This window comes from Primulina tabacum, chromosome 17 (assembly GCF_025594145.1).
Source record: "Primulina tabacum isolate GXHZ01 chromosome 17, ASM2559414v2, whole genome shotgun sequence".
Classification (NCBI taxonomy): domain Eukaryota; kingdom Viridiplantae; phylum Streptophyta; class Magnoliopsida; order Lamiales; family Gesneriaceae; genus Primulina; species Primulina tabacum.
In genome coordinates, this window is record NC_134566.1 from 16854874 (window position 1) to 16863548 (window position 8675).

At 41.1% G+C, this 8675-nt stretch overlaps 1 non-coding gene across 1 annotated transcript; it reads right to left on the reverse strand.

The window, feature by feature from the left end:
* Nucleotides 1-1189: 1189 nt before the first annotated feature.
* Nucleotides 1190-1296, reverse strand: LOC142532096 (small nucleolar RNA R71). The gene has a single exon (XR_012816490.1). It is a non-coding gene; the product is annotated as a small nucleolar RNA R71 (small nucleolar RNA).
* Nucleotides 1297-8675: the final 7379 nt, after the last annotated feature.

Consider the following 8675-nt stretch of genomic DNA (forward strand, 5'->3'; position numbering starts at 1 on the left):
GGATTTACAATTTTAGTAGATATACGGAATTGGGTACGTGTCGATAGTGATAGTTCACCCGAATGAAAGCTAGTGGATTCCATAGAATGTAATGCAATCTTGAACTGTTAAATATTTGAGGACACTTGAGTACTGCATGTTTTTTATTAGTATTAATATAGCTCGACAGAGTATATTAATTAGTCTAGGGAATTCCGTCGAACGCACGAGTAAAAGTCGAGTGTAATTAGTTAAACACGAGCGGTAGGTGAACTGATAATTCCCAACAAATTCATTTCTCATTTGATTTAATCCAAATTAATCATTGCGTTCTTGAACACGTTTTCTTTGCATTTTAATTATTTTAATTGTTTACTTTACATTAGTTTAATCATCAACTCAATTTATCGTTGCTAAAGAAATTTTAATTTAAAATAAAAATAGTGTAACACAGTCCTTGTGGAACGATACTCGTATTTACTTACGTTTATTATAACTTGACTATCGTGCACTTGCGATATTTAAATCGAGCTTTCATTTATAAAATAAATTTTGGGATTATTCACTGTGCAAGTTTTGCTCGATCAAGTTTTTGGCGCCGTTGTCGGGGACTGTTGATTCACAATTTTTTATTTTTCAGTTAAATTCTTTAGTATTATTTATTTTATTGTTATTTGATACTCTCATTGTGTTGCAGATTTTTCTTGTGGTGCATGCGAAGATCACTCGAGTTTAAGCTTGAGCCTTTTGACCCCGAGATCGAACGCACAGCTAGACGTCGACTACAGCAGCAAAGAGCGAAGGAAAGAATGGAAGGCGATCAACAAAGAGAGGAGCCAAGGCGTATACCAATGTTGGATTATGCACAGCCGTCTCTTGATGGAGCACGTCCAAGCATCGTAAGACCAGTCGTCCGAGCTAATCAGTTTGAGATCAAGCCATCTATCATTCAGATGATTCAGAACACTGTTCAATTTGGGGGAAGTGCACTTGACGACCCTAATTCTCATATAGCTGACTTCTTGAAATTTGTGATACTTTTAAGTTTAATGGCGTGTCTGATGACGCTATTCCTTTGCGTTTATTTCCATTTTCACTGAGAGATAAAGCTAAGTCGTGGTTAAACTGTTTGCCTGTAGGGTCTATTACTACATGGGAAGATATGGCAAAGGCGTTCCTGATCAAGTACTTTCCTCCGTCAAAGACTATGAAGCTCAGAGCCGACATTACTACTTTTGCTCAATATGAGCAAGAGTCACTTTACGAGGCATGGGAGCGCTACAAGGACTTGTTGAGGAGATGTCCACACCATGAGCTGCCTCTTGGGTTAGTTGTTCAAACTTTCTACTACGGTCTGCTTACTCCTAACCGTACTATGATAGATGCTGCTGCCTGTGGTAACTTACTGAGAAAGATGGCGGAGGAAGGATATGAGTTATTGGAGGAGATGGCTGCTAGTAGCTATCATCCTCAGTCTGATAGGCAGAGACGAGGTGCTGGAGTTAATCAAGTTAATGATTTGTCGGCGGTTTCAGCACAGTTAGAGGCTTTGAATAGAAAGATTGATGGGATGAGCATGAGTGGGTCGGCTATGCGTCTGCAAGAAATTTTCTGTGATAAGTGTGGGGGTGAGCATGATGTGCAGGATTGCCAAGATGGCAACCCATTCTATGTGCCTGAGGGAGCACCGGTAAAACAAGTGGGATTCCAGAACCGTCCTAGAAATGACCCTTACTCGAACACATATAATCCGGGATGGAGGAATCACCCAAACTTTTCATGGGAAGGTCAAAACAACCAACATCGCCAACAAAGAGGTCCACCATATGTGATGCACCAAGGATTCAAGCCAGAACCGTCTCGGGAGGAGAAGTCCAATTTAGAGCAAATGATGACTAAATTTATTTCTGCAACAGAGACGAGATTTCAGAACCAAGATGCATCCATAAAGGGGTTAGAGAATCAAATTGGACAATTGGCTAAGTTGATTGCTAATAGGGAGCAAGGAACTTTACCAAGCAACACGGAAACTAACCCAAGAGAACATGTGAAGGCGGTGGAATTGCGTAGTGGAAAAACACTCGGGTCTAATGAGGAAAAGACCAAGCACGGTGAGGATGAGGTGAAAAATCGAGGAGGTAAGTCTTCTAACTCTACAGCTACACCTATTGCACAGAATAAAATTGTTATCCCTCCACCTTTTCCTGCAGCAATGAAGAAAGCTAAATTAGATGCACAATTTGGTAAATTTCTTGAGATATTTAAAAAATTGCATATTAACATTCCTTTTGCTGATGCTTTATTGAATATGCCAAGTTATGCAAAATTCTTGAAAGATATCTTAGCAAATAAGCGGAAGCTAGAAGATCATATGACGGTGAATTTGACCGAAAATTGCTCCGCTTTAGTTCAAAACAAGATGCCTCCGAAGCAAAAAGATCCAGGGAGTTTCTCGATACCTTGCATTATTGGTGACATTAATTTTCATAAAGCTTTATGTGATCTTGGTGCGAGTATTAATCTGATGCCTTTTTCTGTGTTTAGGAGACTGGGATTAGGTGAACCCAAGCCAACTAGGATGTCGTTGCAGCTGGCTGACAGATCTGTCAAGTATCCACGTGGGATTATCGAAGATGTTCTGGTGAAAGTGGATAAGTTTATTTTTCCTGCAGACTTTGTGGTACTTGACATGGAGGAAGATTTAGAGATGCCTTTAATCCTAGGGAGACCTTTTCTGGCTACAGGGAAAGCACTGATTGATGTTGAGGAGGGGAAATTGAGACTGAGAGTTGGAGAAGAAGAAATTATTTTTGATGTTTTCAATACTCTCAAGCACACAATGCACAATGATAGTTGCTTTCGTGTTGATGTCTTGGATTCGCTTGTTTGTGATTTTGTGCAGGATGGATTGAAAGAACCATTGGAGGCCACTCTCACTACTGAAAAGTAGAAGGACGAGCTGGACGAGGAAAAGATGGAGATGGTAGCTCATTTGAATGCCATTCCACCTTGGAGAAAGCAAGTGAGGCTTAGACTAGAGGAATTGGGAGACAGAAAAGATTTAATGCCTCAAAAGTCAAGCCTAGAGGAGCCACCTACTTTGGAGCTCAAACCATTACCTCCACATCTCAAGTACGTATATCTAGGAGAAAATAATAAATTGCCTGTTATTATTTTCTCTTCTTTGACAGATGATATGAAGAGTAAGCACTTGGGAGTTCTCAAGGAGCATAAAGGAGTGTTCGCTTGGAAGGTTTCAGACATAAAAGGGATAAGTCCTTCGATCTGCATGCACAAAATTCTGATGGAAGATAAATACTCACCTCTAGCACAACCACAAAGGAGACTCAATCCAAAGATGCAAGAGGTAGTAAAAGCTGAAACAATTAAACTTCTGGATGCAGGTATTATCTATCCTATCTCTGATAGTGCGCGGGTAAGTCCTGTACAATGTGTGTCTAAAAAGGGTGGGATTACTGTTATTACTAATGAAAAAAATGAGTTGATTCCCACTAGAACTGTTACGGGTTGGCGTGTATGCATAGATTATAGGAAATTGAATGATGCAACCCGTAAAGATCACTTTCCCTTGCCATTTATCGATCAAATGATTGAACGATTAGCAGGTCATGAATTTTATTGCTTTTTAGATGGATACTCGGGATACAATCAAATCACAATTGCACCTGAGGACCAAGAGAAAACTACTTTCACTTGCCCTTATGGTACTTTTGCGTTTAGGCGTATGCCCTTTGGTTTATGCAATGCACCTGCAACATTTCAAAGATGCATGGCCGCTATCTTTCATGACATGACTGAAAATTTCCTTGAAATCTTTATGGATGACTTCTCTATTTTTGGCTCCTCATTTAATGAATGTTTAGAGAATTTGAACTTGGTGTTAGTTAGATGTGAGGAGAGCAATTTGGTGTTGAATTGGGAGAAATGTCATTTTATGGTTCAAGAGGGGATTGTGTTAGGACACAAGGTATCGGAGAATGGAATTGAGGTTGACAAAGCCAAGGTGGAAGTAATCAAAAACTTACCCCCACCTTCATCAATAAAAGGAGTTAGAAGTTTCCTAGGGCATGCTGGTTTTTATAGGCGTTTGATTAAAGATTTTTCCAAAATTGCTAAACCTTTATCCTCCTTGTTGATGAAAGATGCTGAATTTAATTTTGATTCTACTTGTCTGCATGCATTCGAGGTACTCAAGGAAAGCTTGGTGACAGCACCTGTTCTGACTGTCCCTGATTGGGAGCTACCGTTTGAGGTGATGTGCGATGCTAGTGATACAGCTGTTGGTGCGGTGCTGGGTCAAAGGAAGAACAAGGTATTTCATACCATCTACTATGCAAGTAAGACTTTAAATGATGCTCAATTGAATTACGCTACTACTGAAAAGGAATTGCTTGCTATAGTATTTGCTTTTGACAAATTTCATTCATACCTTGTTCTGTCTAAAGTAACTGTGTATACAGATCATTCTACCCTAAAATACTTGCTTGCTAAGAAAGATGCGAAACCTAGGTTAATTAGGTGGATTTTATTATTGCAAGAATTTGATCTCGAAATTCGAGATAAAAAGGGTGTGGAAAATGTAGTTGCTGACCACCTGTCTAGGCTTGAGCATGTTGAAATTAAGGGCAGTGACGATGATATAGATGACTGGTTTCCTGATGAACAATTGCTTGAGGTAAATGCGTACCCTTGGTATGCCGATTTTGAAAATTTTCTTGTCACTGGCACACCTCCACCTAATTTATTGTTTCACCAAAGAAAGAAATTTTTTTCAGACGTGAAATATTATTTTTGGGAGGAACCGTTCTTGTTTAAGATTTGTGCAGACTCCATGATAAGAAGATGTGTGGCGGAGGAGGAGACCAATCAAATTCTAAACCATTGTCATGACCGTGAGGTAGGTGGTCACTTTGGACCCATACGGACGGCATCTAAGGTACTTGAATGTGGCTTCTATTGGCCAACTCTTTTTAAGGATGCTCGTTTGTATGTTCTCAATTGTGATAGATGCCAACGCACAGGTAATATTTCCAACCGTCAAGAGATGCCTTTAAATAACATTATTGAGTGTGAAATATTTGATGTGTGGGGGATTGATTTTATGGGTCCTTTTCCTACGTCTTTTGCAAAGAAATTTGTTCTGGTGGCAGTGGAGTATGTATCTAAATGGGTGGAGGCAGAGGCTTGTGCCACTAATGATGCACAAGTGGAGTTAAAATTTTTGAAGAAACATATTTTTAATCGATTTGGTGCACCACGTGCAATCATAAGTTATGGTGGCACCCATTTTTGCAACAAAATTTTTGATAAACTGTTGGGCAAATATGGTGTCACCCACAAAGTTTTCACTCCATACCATCCCCAAACTAGTGGACAAGTTGAAGTATCCAATCGAGAAATTAAGAGGATTTTAGAGAAGACGGTTAATGTGAATAGGAAGGACTGGTCCATTCGGTTAGATGATGCTTTGTGGGGGTATCGTACTGCTTTTAAAACACCTATAGGCACTACACCATATAGGTTGCTCTTTGGTAAAGCATGTCATCTACCAGTCGAATTAGAGCATAGAGCATATTGGGTGAACAAAGCACTAAACTTTGATTTTGCTCTTGCAGGTGAAAAACGATTGCTGCAGTTGAATCAGTTAGATGAGTTTCGGGGAAGAGCTTATGATCTTGCACTATCATACAAGGAACGCACCAAACGAGCCCATGACAAACACATTATAAGAAGGGAATTCAAAGTGGGTGAAGCGGTGCTGGTATATAATTCTCGCTTACGACTCTTTCCGGGCAAGCTAAAGTCAAGGTGGTCAGGACCATTCACTATAGCCAAGGTGTTCCCATCGGGTGCAGTGGTGTTGCATGATGGCAAGGACGGGACGTTTACTGTGAACGCTCAAAGATTGAAGCACTATATCGGTGGCACAATTGAGCCACAAATTGGAGTCACTCGGCTCCATGACAGTCATTGAGGACATGGGTGAAGAGTCGAGCTCTAGACTATAAATTGAGAACTACTTCTAGTCCTTATTTTGATTTTGATTATAGTTTTTTTTTTTAGTTATTAATCGCATCATTTGCATTTAGGTAGTTGCATGGCATTGCATTCAAATTTTTTTCCCGAACACTTCTCGCTCGGGCGGTCAAAACTGACCGCCCCAGCGGGTACTCGTTTTTAAAGAAAATCCTTTTGCGAAAACGTCTCGCCGGGGCGGGAAAAATATACCGCCCTAGCGAGTCGCGCGGATTAAAAAAATTTTTCTCCCCGAAAACTTCTCGCTCGGGCGGTCAATTTTGACCGCCCTAGCGAGTCGCACAGATTAACAAAAAATTTTTTTTCCGAAAACTTCTCGCTCGGGCGGTCTGTTTTTACCGCCCTAGAGAGTCGCGCAGATTATAAATACTTTCCTCTTCTCTTTTCCTCCCCACTTCGAACCCTACTCCTCCCCTCCGATTTTCGGCACCCCCCTCCATCTTTTGTACTCAATCCTTACTATTTGGTGATTTTTCAGGGCAAAGACTCAATCTTGGTCCATACACTCCACGAGGAAGCATTTAGGCTACAAGATTTTCTTCTCCGGCGGTCTTTCAAGCAACTCCGATCATCTTCCACCTATTCCGGTGAGCTTCTCCGGCGACCCTCAACAATTTTCCGGCGGTTGGATACTTTGTGCACTCCAATCTCTACATGGCACCCAAAAGATCTAAGGTAACTCAGGGTGCTTCTAGTTCTCGTTCCACTCCATCTATTTTTGTGAATGAAAAAGCTAGGAAAAGATTTGAGCATGCTAGACTACATAGGAAACCAATCCCTGAGTGTGGATTTAGCTCGTTTCTTATCGGTAAATTTTCGGAGTCCCAAATAGAAAGAAGAGGGTGGAATGCCTTTGTAGCACAACCGAATGCAGTAGTGGTTCCGGTTGTGCGTGAATTTTATGCCAATGCTCCGGAGGGAAATGAGTCGAAGGCATTTGTGAGGGGACATCTAGTCCCGTATGATCCCAAGACGATCAATGATATGTTGGGTTTACCGTCGGTGGACGATTCGGTGTTTCAGGCGTGGGTGCTTAACCCGGATTATGATTTGATCATTCGCACACTCTGTTATCCGGGCACCACGTGGAAACAACCGGGGACTTACACGGTCTTTCTTGAAAAGTTTTTGAAAGTGGATGGGGCATTGTGGTATGCATTCTTGTCTAAGAGATTGATGCCGGTCGGTCATACGAGTGATGTGCAGCGTGAGCGGGCGGTTGTTCTTTATGCCATCTGTACTGGGATGGTGATTGATGTGGGCAGGCTCATTTTCGGACAGCTTAACATGTGCATTAATAGCAGCAATTTGGCTTTTTACTTTCCGACGATAGTGACTGAGCTATGTGCCCAAGCGGGGGTGATATTTGTAGATGATGATGAGTGGTTACCGCCGATGAGAGCCATTGATGAGGCTCTTTATAGATCCAAGAGGGAGAAAAGACAGGCTGAGCTGCCCGAGGAGGTATTTTTCGATTATGGGGGAGCAGCTCAACCACCTCCGGCCTTAGGACATGCACCACCACCTCCGCAGCCACGCCGCCATGCCATGCGAGATCGCCTCGACGAATTGGGCGCTTGGGCCACTTATCAGACTGAGTACCAGGCCGTTAATCAAGCCCACATTCAGAACATTGAATACTTGGTGCAGGGGATCTCAACTCATTTGGGCATCGACACGTCCGGCCGGCCACCTACACCAACATACCCGCCACCCTTCCAGTTTCAATACCATTATCCTATGCCCCCAGCGGCTGAAGAGGGAGTCCCACCGCCTGAGAATGAGGAGAAGGAAGATTTCTGATTAGGGGAGTTCACTGTTTCCCATTGCCTTTTATTTTGCATATTCTTTCTTTGCATTTACATTCATGAGTTTTTTTTATGTTTTTAGTGTTTGTTTCGTTTTGTGCACTGAGGGTATTGCACAACTCTAGTATGAGGGGGGTAGATTGTTTTGTTTGCTTAGTTAATTGGTTTTAAATTGTTGCATTTCTTTTATTTGGTGTTGTTTATGGTGAGAAGACATAGTGTATGAGCCAATGATGATGTTGAATTGATAGTATACAAAAGTATTGATTGGGTCACCTCATGAATGGTACTCTTGATTGTTAAAGCATGAATTTTGGCACAAAGTTGAACTTTTTGAGCACATATGTGTGGGGACTAGAATTTTGTGGGAATAATGGTGAAATTTGAAGGTTTTGTGTGGTTAACTTGAAAGGCATCATTTATGAGTTGATTTAGCATGTAAACCCGTGAAAATAAGTCACTAATTGGGACCTTGAATGAGAACATGTTATTTGCCTTGAACTTTACATATACCTTTTTTTTTCAACGCACTGAATTAAAATATCATACTCCTAACCAGCTGTAATCCAAAGTATATATTCTTAGCCTAGGGAGTACACGTGTGAAAATTGTGCATAAAAAAAATAATAAAATAAAATATATATATATATCGAAAAAATATATCGAAAAAGAAAAAATTGGTGGAGATGTAAGGTGAGGGGGAGCCGAAATAAAAGGAATGAAATTCTATTCCTGGGCTGAAAGTTGGAGATGTAAGGAGACGAGGAAAGTCAGACGAAAAGTCTTGACGATTGCACAATGAAAATGATCGATGTACTCCCGACTGTTAGC